Below are 23,694 nucleotides of genomic sequence, written 5' to 3' on the forward strand. Positions count from 1 at the left end.
AACGGAGATGATTTGTCAGTCTAGGATATATTATATTTAAATACTGTCATATATATTCTATTTTGAAACAAATATTTTATTTTTCAATTAAGACGCATTTTGCATAAGGCATGGTTAATCAATTTTTCCAAAAACGTTGTCATAATTCATAATACCTTATATTATCATAGATATATACATATACCTGGTTTGAGGATAAATCGTTATCATTACGCGATTTCATAAAAATTTAAAACTCAAACGCGCAAAACATTTCTCCTATAATGCTTCAAATTTTCTCTCTATAGCTATTTGAAGCAAAACTTATGGAAAACATAGTGTTAATTTTTATAACCTTAGATATAAATACAAACAATAATATGAATTTTGAACTACAAAATAATTTGCAAATATATATGGTTTTGACGAATTTTTGTCAATATTTGAAATTCAAATGCTAATAAAAATTTAATTTGAATTTCCAGTGGACATTTTTTTTGTGATAAAGATTGACAAATTTGTAAGGAATCTTGTATTAAATTTTCAAGTTTTTTTGGTCATCTCAATATTTTTTACCGACACTTCAAAAAAAAAATTCTCAAAAACATCGAAAATTTCAGTGATCTATAAATAACTAAAAAAAGTTTAAAATGTTTGAAAATTAAACTGTATATAGATATCACTAACATAAATATTTGGTGAAAATGTAAAGTATTTACAGTGATTAGTTTTTGAATTACAACCATATAAAAAAATCGATTTTTTTGAAAACTGTTGGGAAATGTTTACTTTTGACCTCTGTAATGCACCAAGGATATTCACTTTTACATCGGAAGCCACACCCAAAGTTTGAAATTGAAGCATTTTTTCGACTAGTTATGCTGTACACAGACACGAAAAAAAAAACACACATCATTGTAAAATCAATACATTCATCACTTCGTTCAGAATCTAAAATGAACTACGCGTTTTATCGGTCGATAGTTTTTAATTTTTTATAGTTAACCGACAGAGAGAAATATTAAGATAATAAAGGATGGACAATATGATTAATAAATAAAAAAAAACAACCTTAACGTTATAGTTGGTTGTTTGAGCCTTTTTTTCTCCTAAAGAAAACTATTTCTCAGTCAGAAACCCTCTATGTTTGCTACGTATATAAGTGGTGACGATTTTACCGACCAATGTGCACATACCATCAACAGCAAATTATGCCTTTTACGAGTACGATAATAATGGCGTAATTATACCGCGATGTACTGTACCATGCATGTTGGTGTACTCGAGTGTCTACTCACATATGTATTTATCATGGTATAATACTATAATGTGTTTAACCGCACAAAACTATTATGCATATACGAATAATTACGATGACGTATTATATATATATAATATTAATTATTAACAATTATCGTGTACGGATTAAAAGGTCGTTTCATCGTCATCATCGTCCACGAGTCACGACCACCACGGCGAGTGAAAAAAAATTTAAAAAAAAATCGTCGACAGTTCTAAGGGTGGGCTTATTAATGTCGACGAATGAGCGTTACACCACCACACGTGCGGTTTTCGCTCCGGAGACTTTTCGGCAGCAGCAGAAGAAACACTCGTGGTTTAAACATGACGATGACGGAGTCAAACAGAATTAAATCGGTAAAAGCTACGATAGAGCACGTGGCAGTCATCACACGCCGTTTTACAAAGGCCGCTGCGGTGACGGGACGAACAGTGCTATAGTTATATAATATTATTATGTATAAAATAATTATACACGTATAGGTAGGGTTTTATTTTAATTAGCCAAAGACGACAAATGAAAGACCGGCCGACCACCACAACTTTTTAGAAAATATAAAACGAGTCTAGACAGAACATAATATACACGCTTCACGCATACACGATCGCACGAGAAGTGTCCACAGGTGCGGAAAATTCAAAAGAGGGATCAACTACCAATTTAAACGTCGAGATTAAAACGAGCTTTTATGGGCTTTTAATTATTAACGAACACTTATAAAAGTGCTTCATCTAAAATGGTCAAAAGAAGAATATTCATTTGATTTAATTTAATACCAACTATAAATGTTTTTTTTCATTCAATAAAAAAATATTTTTAAAACAAAAAGCTACCTATTTGTTTAATATATAAGTAGTTTCAATTAATAACGGAATAGATAGCGCGTAAAAACATTTTTATTCTACACGATGTACTTTGATACAATAAAATTAACATTTTAAATTGCACGACGATGAATGTATTTTAGTGTTATATTTGAGTGTTTTTTTTGTGTCTGACACTACTGTTGCCGTCATATTTTAGAGTAGAAAAATATTTCAATTTTGAACATTGTTTTCATGCTTTGATTTGGCTGGTAGTTTAGTTCCATAAAAAATCATTCAATGACGTTTAGCATGTTTCGCCAGACAGTAAATTTCCTGGGGAAAGAAATGCTAACTTCGGGGGCATCAATGCTAACATTGCTAACAGCAATTATTCCTTACCTGGTTCTCGATAACACGGAAAAAAAGACAGTAAATTTCCATGAGGTGTAATCAGTAATTACACTAGTAAACAAAATAATTGCAATTTTTGAAGTTATTATTTAATAATTCGAAAACAAAATAGATCTAAATAATACGAAGGTACCTAACTTACTGGGCACTGGCTGTAAAAAGAATACAAGTGCAAAATAACAATTTTGCAACTATCTCCCTATACGCCACCAAATAAAAACCATTAGGAATTAGGATCATTTAAATTTTTTTCGTTAGATTGCTTATGTGTATATAAATTTATAGCGTTACAGTAAACATCAATGTGTTAAAACGTTTGAATAAATCAATAATATTACTTTTTAACTTTTAAGTGAATAAATAATTATATTCGTTATAGGTTTATACTAGACTGCGTGGTCATTCAGTTATTGTCGCTCCAATTTGGGATACCCGCCCACACTTTTGCATGAGTCACTGCCTACAGAACTTCCTCTTCATAGTATAACTGTTTACACAGAAAATAGTTGTAGTGATAACATATTCCAAGAAACCTACCTATATTATATACTCGCTAAAACAGTTATCGTCATCGTTGGACTATCATACAATACGTCATGCAACATGCATCCTGGGAGCTATCACACCTCAAAGTCACAGTTATGATGAAAAAGATGAAGTCATAGAAAAAAAAAACATCGTATTGTTTACAAATATTGTATAAATTACAATATATTTACAAGTGTACTACGTCTAGCGGTGTTGTTGTGTCCGTGGTGGCATTTCGTTGAAACTAGGTTACGTAATCCATTGATAGATTAGAACTCCTAATAACAACAATATAATAACCATTATACGAGTCGGCATTATGATAATTATTGTTTTTACGTCGTCGTGTCCAGTTCGTAGTTGTAGTCGTGTGAATTCCAGCTCAATAAGAGCGATTAAATTTACATATCTATAAAATTATTGTACTCAAAAAGACCGCGTTAAGTAAAACAAACCATTTACTCGGTATTCGGTTTGTCCGTTTTTTCATCGTTCGTAACTGTCAAATGTACCTATTATTTAATTTGAACAATCGTAATAATCACATGAACAATTTCCTCAAATCCACCATCTAGTTCAGTCGATGTTATTACTTTTATTAGGTAATTAGTTTCAATTTGTACCTATATAGTTGGGCAGAAATCTGATTAACGATTTGTATTGAAGAATCACGCAAGTCGATTTTGTGCTTTAACTTAAATACTATGAATGACGTGTAATAGTAGGATGAAATAGCCGATTCTGAAACCTCATCCTTTGATCCTCCTTTTCCTTTTCTTCCTACTCATCCTATACACCACCCAGTCGCACGCGTAAGCGACATGCATTATCACTCCGTTCATTTTCTCCCCTCCTCTTTCGTCACCACCGACGGTCGCATACGCGGGTAACATAATATGTATATTATATTATTGTTATCATTGTTATCAGTTATCATATTACCGTTATCAGTTTTCCTTTTTTCATTCATCGTATCACCGTTATCACACCCAAGACGGGTGCAGAGTACTATTGAATCGGGCGGATATTATTCGACTTCAATATTTTGAATCTCGAATTTTCAAGAGCATTATGTGGAAAGAAGTATGACACCATTACCTTAATTATACAACAGACCGAGGAGTTTGTGGCATACCTACGTGAGAAATTTTATCGCCATAAATCGTCACTAAAAAATTCAGAAGAAATTATATAACATTTGTTAAGAACGTGCAAGACGATCGAACATTGAAAACTTGCCCAAACTTAACCGGTTAAATACAATTGTGTGCAGCTATATACAACTAGCAGAATCTTTGCTAAGTCGGGCAGTACATGAATCGCATGAGGTAATTCATAAATATATTATTAAATGTTAAAAAATATTTAATTTATTTAATAAGGTAATTTATACATATAAGCATTAATAATAAAAAAACAATATGTATTTTATATTTATTTTTCCAGCCATCAGATTAATACCTACTACAGGAGATTTATATTCCGCAACCATTTGACGTAAACGATGGACTATAATATTTCAGGGTATTATCACCAATTCATTACGCCGCCGCTGTCTCAATTAACATTCAGCACCATTACCAGTTTGCAATGTTAGACGATGACTATTTTAATATTTGTACATAATTTATGTGAAAAAAAAAACAAGCGTAATATTTAAGTTTTGTGTTTTATTTATTTATTAGAATACGTTTTTGCAAAAGTAAACAAGGCTTACAATTTATATTTAAAAAACAAGTCTTTTTTTTATAAGAGTAAGTTTTTACAAAAAAATATACAAGGTTATTACAATTTTCCAACATCGCCATTAAACGGATTATAAGTTATAATCTGGTCATGTAGTATCAAACAATAAGCTGCAGTGTTTTCTGGAAGAACTGTCCGTTTAAAATTTAATTCGTAGGTCTATGGTCGATGATTTAACGATGTCATTATGGCGTGACAAATCAACAACGAAAACTGAAACATAGTTTTGAAAAATGTGTTTTGATAATAATGGTTCGCAATAATCCTTTTCGTAATACGACTTTTGAAAGTCTGTATAAGCTTTGTACAATAAACTGTTGGAAGTATTTTTTAAATCGGCTCGAAAGTCTTCATATGGATACACTTCAGAATTTAAGCGCAACTTAAGATTTTTTAGGTGATAGTGGTCAAACCGTCTTTCCTAACCTAACTGGTTTCGATAATTTTTTCGATCTGTTTGTAATCCAAACAACACAAATCTCGGTTTTTCGAGCAAGCTGCTAGGTTTTACAGTTCACGAATGAGAAGTAATGGTATGCGAGTGTATTTCAGAATTTAAAAAATTCGATTTTAAATAACTCCATTATTAAATAAAAAAAGAGAATTAATATACTTGGTGAATCACCCTGTATGTATAATAAGTTCCAGTAAACTTAGTACGAAGTTAAAATGGAGTAAAAAAGGAATGTTTTCATAGAGATCCGTATTTAGTCTGTATAGTGTTTTATTTCCATGCAACGCAATATTTTAAAAAAGCATTTATATATTGGTTATTATTGAATATTATAGTATTATATTATATCAAAAATGAATTATTTAGTGACTCAATTAAAAACAAAAAAATACCATAAAATAGTATGGAATTATTTGTAATGATATATACATTATGATATATCATTACTTAGAATTGTAATAAAATGTCAATACAGCTGCACAGATAAAAGTTGAAGAATAAAATATCTTTTATCATTAAAATACTTTTAGATTAAAGAAAATAAATAAAATATTATTTATATAACTGCATAAACATTAAATGAATTACTATTAATTAACTCACTCTTGGATTTTGGACAGTAAATAATCATAATCTTTGCAGCTGTATAAACATAAATTATTTAGTACATATTATAACAATTTACTTATAATGTCACGGAAATGAGTAAGGCGGCAACTCGATAAGTCGAGTACAAAGTCGGCCATCAATATCTATAAAAGCAAACACGACAATCAACACCGAGCTCAGTCATCCAGTAGCTCACCCAATGTTATATTTTTAATAATTTGTAAATTTGATATGTGTCGATTTTTATGAGTAGAAATACATTCAATTTGCTGTAATTATTTTTACCGACTTGTTCAATCACAAAATTTTAATATACCTCTCACTATTCTGGTCAGTCGACTTCAACAGTACATTGGAGATTATACAAGATACAGTTTTCTACCAGTGGGTTCTTCGAAAGGTAAGTAAAAATTATATATAACAAATATGCTAATACATTTATTTATTTGGAAAGAAAAAACCCTCGTACCTATCCCCCGTAATATATTTCATGAAGTGATGAGTGAAAAATATATAATAATAATTTAACACTTAAAATGCCTTTCCATACTATCATTTTTACTTCATATTTTTAACTCATTACATATTTAATATAATATATTAATTTATGATTATTTGAAAATTGACGAAAAATCAGGTAATAGCGCCATAGAGGTATTGAAAATAATGCATTAACGTTAATGTTGGATATTCACCACTTGAAAATCCTAAGTATGTCACTGAATGGTGGAGTACCTATATTATTTGTATAAAAATACGAAGACAGTTTTTCCATTATGCGTTAGAAAACAAAAGGTAAAAACGCAAAACAAACATTTTGAATAAAAGAAAGGAAGCCATTTGAATTAGTTTCAAAAACGTACCAATCATAATAATTTACAAAAATATAATGGGAATGACAAACTTGCATACAACAATTATAATATATATAATACCACTGCTCTATAACTATCATACTTATAAACGAATAGAAATAATGTACTCTTTTGGCTTCACGGGGTTTCAAACGATAAATCACTATTATACAAGGATTTATATTATAATGTGGACTTATGCGATTAAAACAAACTCAACATTGAGATTTCACATCATTATTTATATAGCTTTTGCCCCTTCATTAGGCTTTTATTTTTTTTAAAGCAGATTTATTCATATGAAGGGAATATATTACCCCAATCAATTTTCTACTATTATCACATCTATGCGATAAACATTAAATACCTACGTGAATGCGGTGCCCAGATTTCCAGTCGTAAGGAGCATACATATGTAACCATTTTAAAGTACGTCGTTTCGTGCTGCAAACACACCTATAATTCAATATTGAAATTTTTTTAACATTTAATTCCATTATTTATTTAAAACACACATTGTAATGTAATTTACAAAAACAAATCAATGAAAAAGTTAAAAAAAGTTTTGGTAATTTATTAAATACCTACTATTTTCGTGGTTAGGTTAGGTTAGGTAGATCGTTTTATATGAATATTATAATGCATCAAAAAGTGGTAAATCATCGTGAATAGTTTTTCAACAATTCTTTATCATTTATGAGTTTATTATTATAATCTACAGGAAAAAAAATGAGTTAATTGTTTTTTAAAATAATAATGTACAATTATTTAAATAAGAAGACACAATATAAAATCATCCATTGAAGTATTGTCAGTAAATGCTTTATAATAAAAAAATTTTCTTTTGACATTGGTCGTATCGAATAATATATACAGCTATTACCATTAATTAAAGAATAGAATAGAATATTCCATAATAAATGTTATTACTATTATAGTTATATTGTATACCAATTGATATAAATGTATAGTATTCATTTTTATTGTTATTATAATTCACGAGTAGGGCCGAATGCTGACAGTAAAATAAACTAAATACAGAGGAGTATTTTCAAATTTGTCATTTTAAATATTGCTTAATGATAACGTACCTATCAACGTATTTTGATAAATTATTTTGTCGTTTCGATGTGTCATTAATAATTATTATGATTACTTGGCCAACATGACGTTTTGTCTCCGTAAAACATTCAACATAAAAAATGTAAGTTCGACAGTTCCAATTTCGTGTTATTAATAATTTTACTACCTATTTATTAAAATTATATCATACTTGATGATAATAACGTTAGATTTTATATTTGATATCTCAATTTCAAAGCAAAATATTTTGACTATTTATAAATTTTAATAATAATCATCTTAATCATTATACGAGTATATCGCTCTAAAATTACAGTACCGTAATAAATAGACGAAAAATGCATCAAATTTTCTTACGTTTATGTCTTATCAGTCAACAGATATTTTCTCTAATAGTAAAACTAACCACCCACATATATAATAGGAATTGCTCAAATTGACTTGTTGTACATTTGTAAGATATATGCAACACTTGGTGGTGTAGCATCCTCTAAATTAAAAAATATTTACATTTGAATCATCTGGAATCTAAGTAATTGATATGACATACGTCTACAAATATGCCAGGTCACACATTGATTTTCTTAACAAATAATTCAACTGTTGCTTTATTAAAATAATCAACAAATAAATCACATTTGGGGGGATCGAGTTATTACTTTTATTCGTACTACAAAAGAAAAGTGATGAAAATCCGGTCGAAAACAGTGTTTTAATACGCTAACGTCCTATTTTGAGCGCAATATAATATAAAAGATTTTACCCCGATAGAGAAGGGTAGTGGTAGAATTTAGTGTCCTCGAGCGAAAAAAGGTCAGAAACTGAGATACTATTATATAACTATATGGATAACTGCTACTGCTCGATAATAGCGAATTGAACATTTCAAAAAGGTATTTTAGTTTTCGATACTGATATAGTATTTCCATTTAATAATATCAGTCACGTAACTGGTAAATAAAATTGAAATGGTATCGACCTTCGAAATTATGTCATAATAATTACGAGTTGAGACTTTTCACTTTTGATGTAAATCATTACACGTGGGCGTAAAAGTATAGTAAGTGTATTGTATATTATTAACGTTGTCGTATACTTGACAACTACTAAAAAGACCATGAATTAACCGGTTTCAATTTAGTTTTCAAAGGTAGACGGAATATTATATTGTAGTACCTTTTTCCTCAACGACCATAAATAAATCAGTTTCAGATCGAACTCAGATGTACAAGGTAACGCCGAATATAGACAGACAATCCAATGAGTTAAAAACCTTTTATTAAAATATTTTAAACACACACACAAACAAACAAATAAAACAAAACGTATATCGTAGTACTCACGTACCACGACTGCCTTCCTCTCTTATTTCGATTGCCTTATATCTAGCTTACAATTTAACTGCTTCAAGCACATTTGTTTCACTAGCCTACAACTCTAATAAAATAAAAAAAAACTAAAACTAAATAGATTCATATTTTCTTATTATTACTCGCTGCAGGTTCGATAATTATAGTTTCACCTATATATATATATATTATAACTGCGTAGAAATATATCATTAAAAGTTGGTTTTCAGCAGAGAAACATGAAAGTTAAATGGAATATAGTGGATAGGCACTGATAAAAGTACCTTCGTGGGTAGTTCTTTGCCTCTTTGGATGTATACAAAAGTAATTTAAAATAAAATACGACCCCTCCCCCCCAACCTAATAGTTGAATATTGAATATTACCTAAACCGACTATCTGTAGTGTAAAGGCGTATCATATCGTATAGTGATGAATGTACTATTTTTAATGTACTAATTAACTATAAATATATTATTATAGCAAATAAATAACTTTCACATAACATTGTGAGCACAACCCCAACTCTTAATACCATGTCATAATTGATTGTGCTAGTGAAATATATATATTGTTTTAATTTTTATTAAGTATAGATCTAAGATTACGAAAAATATAGAAGAATTTATAAATTAATAATATTACATGTTTTTATGATTATTCTAAATTAATTATTTTATAAACGTGAGTCAATAGGTATATAATCCTAGATATATTATACAATTAACAATTTCAATATAATACGCACGTACAATGATTATTTGCTAAGCACAGTGTCGAGTGATCTCAGATTTTTAAATTGTTCTTAGTATCAATATTTTGTATTCTAAAAATAATGTGTTTCGATTTGTTTAGATTTAATTCAAGTAAGTTGTTACCCAACCATGATTTAGTCATATTGAAAATAGCGTTTGCTTTAGTATATTATAGATTTTAAGATACACTTAAAGCCATAAGTTTGTATACTTGAGATGTTTTGCACCAAAGAAGATCCCTTGACAATATGTCAATATATACAATCATCTGTTTTTCAAATAGGAACCCACTGTTTTTCACAAACTATTAATTTTTCAGCAGATATTTTTTTGAGATTTTCGATGTATTTAAGTCGACATTTGAGCCATCTTGTAGTTTTTGAGTTATATATAATTTTGTTTACTAAGGATAGAATGTCTTTGGTGATGGGTTAAGTAGTTTTGGGGGCTTAGATAATTTGAAAATTTTGGTAATTAGTGTCGATCTCTCAATGTGATTAATTTATAAAAAATTTCCAAGTATAATAAATACTTTACCTAATATTAGTAATATTACATTTAAGTTATTTTTGGTAAAAGTATTTAAAATGATTATGATCTTTAGTATAAAGTTTTAATAACTCAGAAACTATTCATTAGAAATTTGATTTGGACATATACAAATTTTCAAGAAAATCATCTACTTAATAATTGTCAGTAAAAAGGTGGGTTCTCGTTTTAAAAATAGAATTTTATATCACCACAAGTCAAGTTTTAAGTAGCATTACAACTATACCTATATCAGAAATTTAAAATATGGTCCTTTTAGATGTACTTAAAAATTCTAAAAATCAGAATTTGAATAAAATATGTATTGTTAAAACGAAAAATGGGTTGAGAGCATCTACATATGTATCACTGTATAATATATTAATCATATGTATATATAAATGAATAAAATGCTAATAAAGTAATAATAGTTGATTCGTGACTATATTATATGTTATATATTATTATTATTATCGTCCTCTTGGTGTATTATACACATGTTATATATAAACGATATACAGCACATATCTAGCCTCTCTGGTTTTTCCGGATGGAACAAACCGGAAACGACCGTCGGAAAATTTGTGCCATCGCAGTTCCTTGGGACTGTGTGTGTGTGTGTGTGTGTTTTACGACGACGGCGACGGTGGTGGTATTATTGTATATTGTAGTATACATGTGTTTTCCTTCCGACGACCACTTATTTCCTATCTACAATAACGTATACGCGCAACGCGGGAAAACGACGGCGAAAGAGAAAAACCAACACGTATATATTATCATGTATATCATATTATTATACGGAGGTTTCTGAAAATTATTATCATTTCGATCGTCTGTGTACATTACGATATTATCTTACTGTTTCTCGAGCGAGACAAAGGCCGCCATCGCACACAACGTCCGCATTATTATTATTATTATTATTACCTATGTTATACTCTATTATTATGATTTACATAACCAGCGCATATCGTATTATTATATAATTATTATACGACGCTAATAATATACGCGCACGATTGAAGGTAGGTTAGGAAGGTAGGTGTTCTTTAAAGGCTCGTTCAATGCAGACGAACAAACGTCGAGTTGTGCGGAAATATAGCGCGGCGCGATGTGTGTCTGTATGAGACAATAATAATAATAATAATTTAGTAACGATAACATCATCCCCATCAGCTCCGTTTTATAGCGACGACGCCGTGAAGTAAATGTGCCAATTAACATGCGAAACGCTTAAACCGAATAATATATAATATTATCTGAATAATCGTGTTTTAACCCGACCGGAAAATTAGTCGAACTTTCTGTTCGACGTCTAGTCGCTGTGACAAAATTATTATTATTATTATATGACAGGATGTATAGGATGGTAGTAGCCACAGATGTCATACGTCGGCCACCCACATGGTTAATTATTTGTTTTATATTTTTTCAAAATAAATATGTTTTTGGGCTGTTCACAAGATTTTTTTCTAACCAATTTTTCGTGAGGTTTTAGTTGTCATGGTTACTTACTTACAAAAAATATTTATGACATAAATTTAGAGGAATTAATACATCGAGTATCATGTTAATATGCTTCCCCTCCCTAAATAATTGTATTTTTAAAATATCTAATTTAAGTTTATTGTATTCCGTCATTGGGTATGGATTGGTAATGATCTAGTGACGTAATACTACGAAATATGAGGTTATGGATAATATCGTGCTTAAATAAATGAATAATTATATTTATATTGTATGTAATCAAAAAGGTTGGATTGACTTAGAGCTTTCACAAGGCGGAGTCAGAACGACTCGTGGTATACTGGGGCCCAGAATTATGAGGACTTTTCATGCAAATGATTACTTTAATATATATTAGAAAAAACGTTTTGTAATTAATTGTTAGTTAAAAGGTGACCGGATTTAGTTCTGTACCAGTGGCAAAAATATGATGGGGTGCCTGTATCGACTATACAGATATCACATTTAACTATATTCTATAATATTCTATTCTACTTACTATGTTTGATGGCTGCAGGCTACACACTGCAGTCCACAAAGATTTTATTAAAACAACCAATATATATTATGATCAATTGTAAGTCAAAATTAACTTTTTTTTTCATGAAGTGTATAACAAGTATTAAACTAACAAGTATTAAGGTTAGGTACAGTAGGTATATATTTATAAAACAAAATCGTTCTTAATTTTAATTTTTTTATACGTCTTAAAGTCTCCTAACCTATTATGTGCTCGTGAAAGTCTTACACCGCAATTGTACCTACTACATTTTGTAATTTTCTGTTTCATCAACTTGATCACATACACGCAGGTCACCGACATAGCTACATATTATATTCCTTTAATGTTTTTTTTTTTTTTTTTTTTGGTTACTGTATTGAAGCTCAACCTATGTAATTGTAATAATAAAAATACAACAGTACGTGTTATATTTTCATCTCGCCGTTGTACCAGCTCTTAATCGTATTTATGGCCATGTTCACTAGTTATTATAACCAGAATATTATTGTACAATCACATAGTTGCATTAAACTACCTCAATTATGTGTTTATTAACATTTTCGTTACATTTTAGATTTTAGAGCTAAGCGAGTAATGTAGGTAGTTCAGGTTTGTAGCATGCATCGTGACTTTTGTTGGTAATTGAGTGTTTTACGTTGAATGGTTCGCCCTGTATATTTAAGTGCATAAGATATATTTATACATTAAATAATGCCATGAATATAAGAACATCACAAAAATAATTATCGTAAATGAATAGACTCATTATAAATAGATCGTGTGATTGTTGGAAATTCGATTTACAATAGTTATAACTTATAATACGCAATCTAGTTAATGGTCTTGGTATAAAATAATATTAAACCCTTAACAATACACTATTAATATCAATATCAAATATGTAGATGCATAGTTAGGATTAGCAAATAATTATAAGATCACCTGAGAGCTCCTCAATGAATTGTATTAAGATACTATAGGTATTGAGTGTAGGTATTTTTTTTTTTTTTGTAGGAACTCGGCAATTTTTATTTGAAAATTACGAAATTTCAACGGGAAACATAGTGCGTGCGCATAATAGAGTAATGTAGTCACAGACCTATAGATAACATTACAGTATATATTGTATATTGTACGTATATCATGTATGCGTGTATTACAGTCGTTGTTGTAATAGGTTTAGCAATAAATTGATCCTTAGGTAAATGGTGGTTACATCTAAAAGCTAAATAAATGATAGTGAAATAAAAATGTACAATATTCCTATTACTTTAGATATATATACAACATTACGCTAAGTCCTTACTATGTATTATATTATGCCGCTTACAAATTTCACAACACGCAGCCACCACTCTTCCTAAATACGTGGATTTTATTTCCATAAATACTAATGCTTTCACTGACTTGGGCGAATATATTACAATCAGTATTTCTTAAACTTGTAATATAGGTGCAAACAGTAGTAAAATTGAAGATATAAGCTACATGCTTTCATAAACGACATCATGTTATAATAAATATAAGATGATTTATCAATGATTAATTCCATATTTCCTTAAATACAGGTACATAATGCATTTTATAGATTTGTAAACTATTGAGTGTCTTGTTGCGATATATTTATTTCTATTTTGAAATGAAAACTAACATTATTTTACAGTACATTTTTAATCAAGTAATTATTTCAAAATGTATCCAAGTCAAATTTTTTTATTGATGGTTGTAATATGTCTATGATAAATGATAATAAGTTTGGAAGATATGGGGGTATGATTATTTGAACTTTGTAGTAATAAATATTAATCTATCTTACTATTTATATTTATTATATCTGATATATTCCGTTTGAATTTCGAAATTAAAAAAAAAAAAATCATCTACCTACTTAATAATTTACAGTACAAAAATAGAATTTAATTGATGTAAAAAGAAATTTGTACGTATCAAAAAATATGTTCCGAAAATAGTATATAAATCTAAATAATTGAAATATATAATGATCCTTAAGTAGGTATATAGGTCTTAAAAATTATGAAAATTGAAATTTGAATAAATAAATTATTAAAGGAAGTAATAGATGTGGTTGGTAAATTATCCAGTATATCATATTTATATATAATTTCAGAATTGATTATTAGGATTATATTACCTATGATTTAATATTATATTAAATATTAGAAAAGTGATGAAAAAGCGTATACGTAAAAATATTTTAATGATCACGACATTAATTTCGAGCAAGGACAATACAATAATAATATTAATAATAAATTGTATATACCACCGCCGTGGCAAAAAGGTGCAGCACCAATAATGCAAAAATGCATTTACAAGACCAGTTTCCGCGAGAAGCAAATAAGAAATTGTGGAATAAAATTATATAACTATTATTATTATCATTATTTATCGTGCACACGCAGCCTCCGCCGTCGCCGACGTCACTGACATCGTCAATGATGACTTTCGAACGGCTTATTGTGAATAAAAATAAAATAAAACCTACTCTGCGCCTGCCTATACTGTAGTACGCGTGCATATTAATATATTATGATACCTATTATATTATATATATTTTATAATCACGTAATTATTATCGTGACGAATTACAAACGGTCACTTTGAATCTAAAACGGAAAAGAGACATTTTTGATACAAATTTTAACAACGTCTATACGATACAAATACAATAATATGTCTCCGGACGAACTTAAGACGAGTTCATTATGCCATAAGATGCACACAAAAACAATGTCACAGTGAAGTTAATATGTTGCAGTGCGAAACTACGCTACGTCCAAAATCTATAAGTCTGAATTCGATTAAATTTATATAAAACTTGAAAATACATATATTTTGTAGGTACTTAAATAAAAATATTTCCAGTCGCATTGATTTCCGTCGAACTGCAATAATTCAGTTGGGTTATATAACTTCGTTTGAATTTTATATTGATTAAAAATTATAATTTTTCGCTGTATATACGAACGAAAGACTGATGAGAAATAAAAAAACTATTCGCTTTATAAATTGTTATTATATACGTTTGTAATAAAACGATCGTCAAGAGAAATAAAACTTCACACATGCCATTATACCATATCTAGTATCTACTATTATTGTTTGGCACAATAAAACCATTGTAGCTCACGACTACAATAATAACGCAATATCGTCCATATAGGCGTCTAACATTTTTTAATTATATTAATATAATAATACATTATACGATTGTTTTATCTCTAAGATAAGCGTTTTTCCTACTTTCAACTAAGTATTAAATTCACTAAGATATTTATGATGCGTTGAAAAGATTTTTTTTCCCATGGCGTGTTTTCGTCTGTATAACCATTATAATGTTTTATAGCAACGACATTTTACGTTTTACAATATATTTATATATATATATATATAAATATAATATACAAAAACACGTGGGTGATATTATAGAAAAACAGCTGCGCTAGACCGGATTTCATTATTATACGCGAATATATTTTGCACAGTCGGACGATTGCGGGTCGTCTCGTCTTCTATCACATACCTTTGTCGCAGACATATAATACATACCTATATATATATATGCTGCGAAAGGGCCGACAATATAATTTTAATAATAATAATAGGAATAACCTCACAGCTAAACAACGGCGTTTAACCCCTGTCAACAGCAGGAGGAGGTTTATGGACTATATATTATATTGTTATACATAATATGTAAATGGTATATTATATACATATATGCTGTATATAATAATATAATATCATATATTATGCACTATTGACAGCGGTGTTGGAAGTGTACGCGCGGTGGATTGTAAGTTTTAATACTCCGCTATTAATTGATAAATCATAATTAATAAATCTAATTTGTCTTATATTTTTGTTTATGACAAATAAAAAAATAAATATATATTATCAATCATTTAATACTTTTAAGGCTATAATAAATAAGTATTCAGATATAATAAGTTGTATAGGTGTGGAATTGAAACATTACGAGTCTGTTTCAACTTCGAGTTACCTGCAGCTTTGTCAGTATGAAATATAGTACAAGAGTGTGGGAATGTAAAATATTTGATATCCGAAAACATTAATTTTATATCATGTTTAAATAGTGTTTTATATTTTATTATTATATTGGTGTTGCTAAACGGCCGAAAAGTCTAGACTACATTACAAAGTATATTATAATTTATAATATCTAGAATAAATGACAATTATTTCTGAGAGTGTCGTCACTCGTCTTGAGAAGTTTCACGGGGCTTGCATATATTTAAATTGTGTACATTTGTATATAAAATACACGTTATGATGTAATTATAATGGATAATAAATAAAGAATCGAAAACGAACACGCGTAGTTATACTTTATATTTTTTAATGATTAATGTTTATTGTTTGTTTAAAATAAAAGTAAGATTAAACTATCATTATTCATTATTTTAATCACTTTGAATTGGTGTGTTAGAGATTATGGTAAACAACAGAATTTAATGTTTCGAGTACTCTACTATTATGTTGAGGGTGCAGTGATTTAGATAGAGACCGCGAACCACCGTTCCCAGTTATTTTAATTTAGTAATTTGAAGAACCAAAACTGAAATTGAAATCTACGCAAATATATTAGAATTTCAGCTTAGGAGTTGATGAAAACTGGAAACTAGTTCATTTTACGGCCAATTGAGTAGGTACTATAATGAACTATTCAACTGTTGATTCTATAAAAAGGCAGGGAAAAGCGGTGATAAAATATAAGATCAAGTCATATGTTTGGATAGTCAACGTCATCAGAACAACAGTTTGATCGTTATAAAAAAAAAGGAAATAACAAAAAAAAAATTCAAACATGATTGTAGGACATTTGTTGTCACTCTTAGGCTATATTGTTTAATTGTAGCTTTTAAACGTAAATATTATCGCTTTTAGAGTGAGCCAGTACGGGTTGTTTAACGTTTCCTCAGGATATTCCATATTATATAATTATTTATTTCAATAATTAAAATACACTGCTCTTTTGATAATTTTTTGTTGAATTATAAATATTTTAGCATATACGTATTTTGTACCTATAAATTTCTATTGTTGTTTGTTAAATTAAAATAATTACAATTGAAAATTTTTTTAAATACAGAGTAGGTGTATTATATTTTATGTTTATCGACAACTCATACGCTACAAATCCAATGCCCAAGTGATATATTATATAAATTTGGAGTACAAAAGCCATATTAAAAATATATATTTATTAAGTAAATGAATTTTTTTTTTTTTTTTTGAAGAAATATAAATTAAAGACATAATAATCATCCCAACACTGTGTACGTATATATATGTGCACCAAGTTTGAACATATTATACTTTAAATTTTCTATTTGATTTCAATTCAAAAATATCAATTTAAAACAAAACCGTTTGTATAAAGTACAACAAATGTATAATAAATAAAAAATTGGAAACCATGACTACGATATTATATATGTTGTGTTATATAAACGAAAAAAAATTATATTTACGCACACCATAACATTAAAGCATATGTATACTCTTTGACATCAATGTATTCATGTTGCATTTTATTTTCAAATAGAGAATTCGTTTGATTATGCAATAATATTATACTTGTATACGTAAAAGTAATTATTGAGTATTATTGCGAATCAGTAAGAACTTAATATGGAATATCTCGTGTACAGTGTACACTCTGTATTTGGAGGATTTGACGATTTTATATCGAAGGCCGAAACCATTATGTATTTATGTGGTATCTATCTATCAGATCATGTATAATATTATTATAATATTGTAGCGAACTTTGACTTACTATGTTTACCTACGGGTCCTTTGATAGTAATATAATAGTAATAGAGATAGAGCGCAACGGCGTAATGACAATTATATTAATAATAATAATAATGCATATGGAATTATATATATGACTACTTATAAGAATATTCATTAAAGTAGGTTAAGCAGGAATTGTGTGTTTTATGTAAACGGATATCGCACTATAAATAAATGTGCAAGGGACATCCGATTGTGCGGCGCGTGCAGCCACACGCACTCGCTTTATGGCCATGAATATGAGATATACGGGGATATTAACTGTAGCGGGGATTAGGGATTCTCTTTACGAGAAAAGATCGTCGACAACACGATCATCAGACGTACAACAAGACGACTAGCGACTGGACGACAAGAAGATCACACCACACTCAGTCATATCTCGCTCATCCACAATTAATTATTTTGACTTAGACGAAATTCTATTTAAAATATTATTTGGACTTAGTCGAATTTCATTAAATAACTGTTTGGACTCAAATAAATTTATACTATTTCAATAAATCGTCAAGAGTTGTCTATTTTCCATCTAACTAAATTGATCTTCCGGCTGGGGATCGTTACAATATATATTTCACGTCAACTCTATCGAAAATAAAATATTATACCTACTACTATTTCGGTAAACACCTATTATCTTTATAATACATTGTAAAAAAAACTTTTTTTGATTAATTTTTACCTAGTAGGAATCACCAAAACTATGAATATAAAATGTTGTCAGTTTTATTATAGTTTAGTTTTATGATGTAAAAATAAAAATAGGTAGCCACTAAGAAAGGATTTTTAAACATTTGCATATTAAAGAGGTTAGGTTAGGTAATTTTTTTTTTGTTTATAAAACAACATGGTTTTCATTGGTTCTAGTTATGATAGTAATAGTGTAATAGTATAAATAAGTATTTATTTATTAGTTTTTTTATTATGATTATAAACGGTTGTAATTGGTTATTTGGACAGATGAGGAAATACTCTCACGTTGTACCTTATACATTTTTAGAATAGTAACCAGAAACAACTGTTTTTAATAAATCAAGGTTACCTGATAAATAATAACTATAACTTTAATATTAGTAAGGGTAATGAATAATAATCAAAAGGTGATAGCTATATGTAATATAAAAGCTAATAAACAAAAGTTATAACCTCGAACAATCTGCACATTGTCGAAACCGAGATATTCAACTAGTAACATATTATAATATAATTGATAAAATTTACATTATACTATCATACGTCATAATATAGTTATGCCGATCACTGGTTACCCAATTTTATACTGTACATTATCGTTGTTATTACAGAAAAAAAAACAGGAGATCAAAGGACGCAGCTGCAGTAATCAAATGGAAAACAAATCGTGGTGTGTGAACAGGGTGGGGTATGAAGGTTTCGAGTTGTTGGGCTTCAAATTCGAAATGGAAGACACGTCATTTTCGATGGTCGCCACTTCTTTTTTTATGGTGCTCTTTTACTTTGGGCTGTACATCAGACAACGTGACGACGAAGGCATGGAGAAAATCAAATGATATGCAGTTGCAGCAGGTTGCACCTCACGGCGACCAGCCGGGAAATGCGGACCATGTAGTTTAAGTAAGGAGGGGAGGAATAAGTCACTATGTTTAGCTTTCCAGTATAATCATGGTACCTGAGCATTTTTTTTAACACTATATAAAACTCAGGTATCTAGTATCTTGCAAAGTTTATGTACACAAAGTTCCATTTTTTTTTTATTTTTTTTTTTTTATTATATATATATATAAACCACACACAATCGACGGGATGGTAGCTCGTTCCAAAAGTCTTCGCGTGACGTTTATCGTAGAAGGTTGTATTCATATAAATCACTCGCTTATCTTATACCATCTTGCACTAATCCAAAGTTCATTGCATGGTTTAATCATGCCGAATACCAGTACTTCCCAAAATACTGGTAAAGTTTTAGCAGTATCGCGCTCTCTCCGTCGTGGGTATTCTTGACAAATCAGCAAAAAATATTTTCTCACTTGATCGTCTCTTTCACTGTGTAATAACGTTGAAAAATCGTAAATACAACAACATTATACTCCAATGTCAAAATTGTCAACGTTTTAATCATACAATAAACTTCTGCAAACTACCACCTAGATGCGTTAAATGCCCAGAACAACACGACTACTCGGAATGTATTAAAGATAAAAATAGTCTTCGTACATGCGTAAATTAAAACGAAAATCATTCAGTGAGTTACAAAGTTTGCAAAGTTTATAAAAAAAACTAAAAACCATAGCAAAGTCAAGTCTCACGGAAATCCTCTTAAACATCTTCAAGATTTTCCCAAACCTCAAAAGTATAACTTATTTCAACATCATATCGGTTCTCAAATAAAAAATCTACAAACCGAAACTTACGCCGGAAAAGTTTTAAAAAAACATTAGCCATAACGTTGCGTCATCAAATGATTAAACGAGTAACACAAATATTACCAACTAACTCATAAAATCGTTAATGCCGTTTTTTACATCTGCTATTTTAGAAATCATTAAAAAAGTAATCACTAATCTCCCTACCTTATTAAATAATCTCAAGTCAATTAACATTAATAATATTAGCAACATCGTCATCATAAACTCATTAATTCATAGCGATCACGTTTTATGTATCTCGAGTATCGTTGTTAAAAAAAATTACTAAGTTTTAAGAATTGTTGTATCGTAGTGAAGCGAGATGGGAGCGCACACGAGCCATGTGTAGTATTATAAATATTATTATAATATTATATTGCATAAATGATATAAAACCATTGTAGTGTGTACTATTATACGCATTCTTGACGCCGAAGATGATATGAAACCGTAACGCTCATACTATAACAATAATTAATAACAAAATGAACTAAAAACAAATCTTCCATTTCGCGGGTTTTAGATTTCGTACTTAAAATATTTTCTTTGTTGAAGCAAAACCAGGTCATTGGAATAACTTACATCAGTGACACTGATCGCTTTGTTTATCTATTAAATATGCCTACCTAGTGATGTAAAATCTCAGAAATTAAAAAATTTATATTAATAAAATATTTATAAATATTCATAAAAATATTAAAAATATATTTTATTATATAACAATAATATATATGTGTATTATAATTCTTTTTTATTGTTTTATAATATTAATTAATAATATTAATATATTTTTATTACGTTTTTGTATTAAACAATATCTAATGATAAGTTTCTGAAATTTAAAAATGGAATGTTATTTCAGATATTTCTTAATTTAAGATGTGTAAAAATTAGAAATATTCGTAATATGATAAATAATATACTGTTTGTGAAAAAAAACAATTGTCAAAACCCAACACGTTTGGGAGTATTGTATACCTGTACCAACATATAATATATTGTATGTTGATCTTATTCTTTCAATATTATTATATTTGCATTTACATAATATTAATTGATTTATATTTATTATTATACACATAAATGTTATGTGTTTCACGGTTTTAGTGTGATTATTATTTTTCACTGGTCCTCCTTTGCGCAGGATAACATCGCGAGACTTCTAAGTGCAAAATGACATGGCAGAATACTTCAACGACGATAAACCATCGTGAAATGTGAATAATATTATTTTATACCTATGATATAGGTTTAGTTGCATTCAATGATTTAATAAAAGCGAAATCGTATAAATTATACTTTGCTTTGAATGTATATTATATATGTAATACGTGTACAAATATTGGATTTATGCATAGCTTTGATAAATGTTTTTAGTTTCTTTTATAATCTTTTATATGTGCACAGATGTAATATTTTGTTTCATCCATAGAACTTTATACCATAGTAAATATTATTATTATTTACATAGATATATGTTTGATGACTTTCATTCGATTATATTTTATTGACACATCATTGCATAACCAAAATGTTTGTTAGTATGTTATTATTACATATATTTACAGTAAATTGAAATTGAAATATTTAATTAATCGTATAATGATATTGTAATCCAGGACTTAAATCAGAAATAATAATATTGTTACCATTATAGGAATATATTTTTAAATATAATTGTCATATTTAAAATGTATCAGCATATATTAATGATCTGACAAATTTGATAACAACACTAGGTATTAACATTTAATAATAGTGTAGCGTATGAAATTTGTAGAATATAAAACATTGTGACAAATTTAATCGTTATTCAATTTATGCGTTTCATAAATTTAAACGTTATTAACAATAAACACGTTATGAGCAATTTAGTGTTTAAAGTTTTAATTATAGTGTAAAAATTGAAATTTTGAATGTTTTCTTAAATTAAGTATTTATCGCATAATATGTAGTTGATGCTACATATAGGAAAAATTACACAATATTTAGAATTTCTTTCTTTTACTTTTCACTTGAATTTATAATATCTCGGTTATTCTCATATTAACTCACAAAGTCACAAGTAAACCAAATAAATAATCATTTAAATATTATATTATATAAGTGGAAATTATTATTTTAAATAAAATTCTTCATATATCCATTCATGTAACCCGTAACTACTATAACATAATTTTTAATTTAACAGACTTTTATGTGGCATTTTTTTTTTGTACAAAGTTGAGTTTTAAAATTGATAAATATTATAGGATTTCTTTTTTGTGGATTTAGTTTTCGTAAATATCATAATATTTATTATTTTAAAATTCCCGTCTAAATAACCGTCAAGAGAGTAATACATATTTTACTATGGTATTTCAACATTCACTGTTTAATTCAGTAAAATATTGATTATTTTCAATTGCATTGTCGGTGACCCATTTACACACGAAATTAAATTGTTAAATATCATATTATTTCACAGATATTCACGCGGATGGACGTGCAGCTACGCATACACATACAAAATAATTATATTCAGCGATCCTGAAAGATCAAGTCTTATTTATCGATCTTCATAAAGTCTAAAAAAAAAATAGCCAGCTTGCGTCTACAAAGTTCAAAAGGTGTATTAATTAATGGTTCAAACAATAAAATATAATGTTGTTATATCTATATAACACCTGCAGCCACAATCAATGATTATCACCAACACCAAGTGCGTTTTAATGGGCGTTGAAAACACACAAATAACATTATGTTATATTGTTTGTTATTATAATATTCGTAGTGCGTAGGTACGTCATGTTATTATATAATAATATTGTTTGGCGTTGGTTAAAAATTTAATTCATTAGACTCGGAGAGTATAGTATTTATCTATGATTTTTTTTTTTTAATTCTGATGACAAATATAAAATTAATTGACATGGTATAATATTGTGATAAGCAGATAATAATATTCGTGGAACTGCTATTAAATAACAATGGATCATGACTATGTACGAATGGATGTGTAATCCACATATTGTATAGGTAGATACATAACTCATAAAAATCTCTAATGGGAAG

At 28.6% G+C, this 23,694-nt stretch overlaps 1 protein-coding gene and 1 long non-coding RNA gene across 2 annotated transcripts in view; one reads left to right on the top strand and one right to left on the bottom strand.

Moving 5' to 3' along the window:
• The window catches only part of LOC107163636 (SH2 domain-containing protein 5-like), a 148,518-nt gene that overhangs the window by 93,444 nt on the left and 31,380 nt on the right, over positions 1-23,694 (bottom strand). The gene's annotated exons all lie outside the window — the stretch shown is intronic.
• On the top strand, positions 5,837-21,694 carry LOC149057638 (uncharacterized). Its single transcript, XR_016190845.1, has 2 exons — positions 5,837-6,233; positions 19,561-21,694. It is a non-coding gene; the product is annotated as an uncharacterized LOC149057638 (long non-coding RNA).

Source organism: Diuraphis noxia, unplaced genomic scaffold (assembly GCF_037042655.1).
Source record: "Diuraphis noxia isolate RWA-SAM2 unplaced genomic scaffold, SU_Dnox_SAM2 contig0003, whole genome shotgun sequence".
In the NCBI taxonomy this organism is placed as follows: Eukaryota; Metazoa; Arthropoda; class Insecta; order Hemiptera; family Aphididae; genus Diuraphis; species Diuraphis noxia.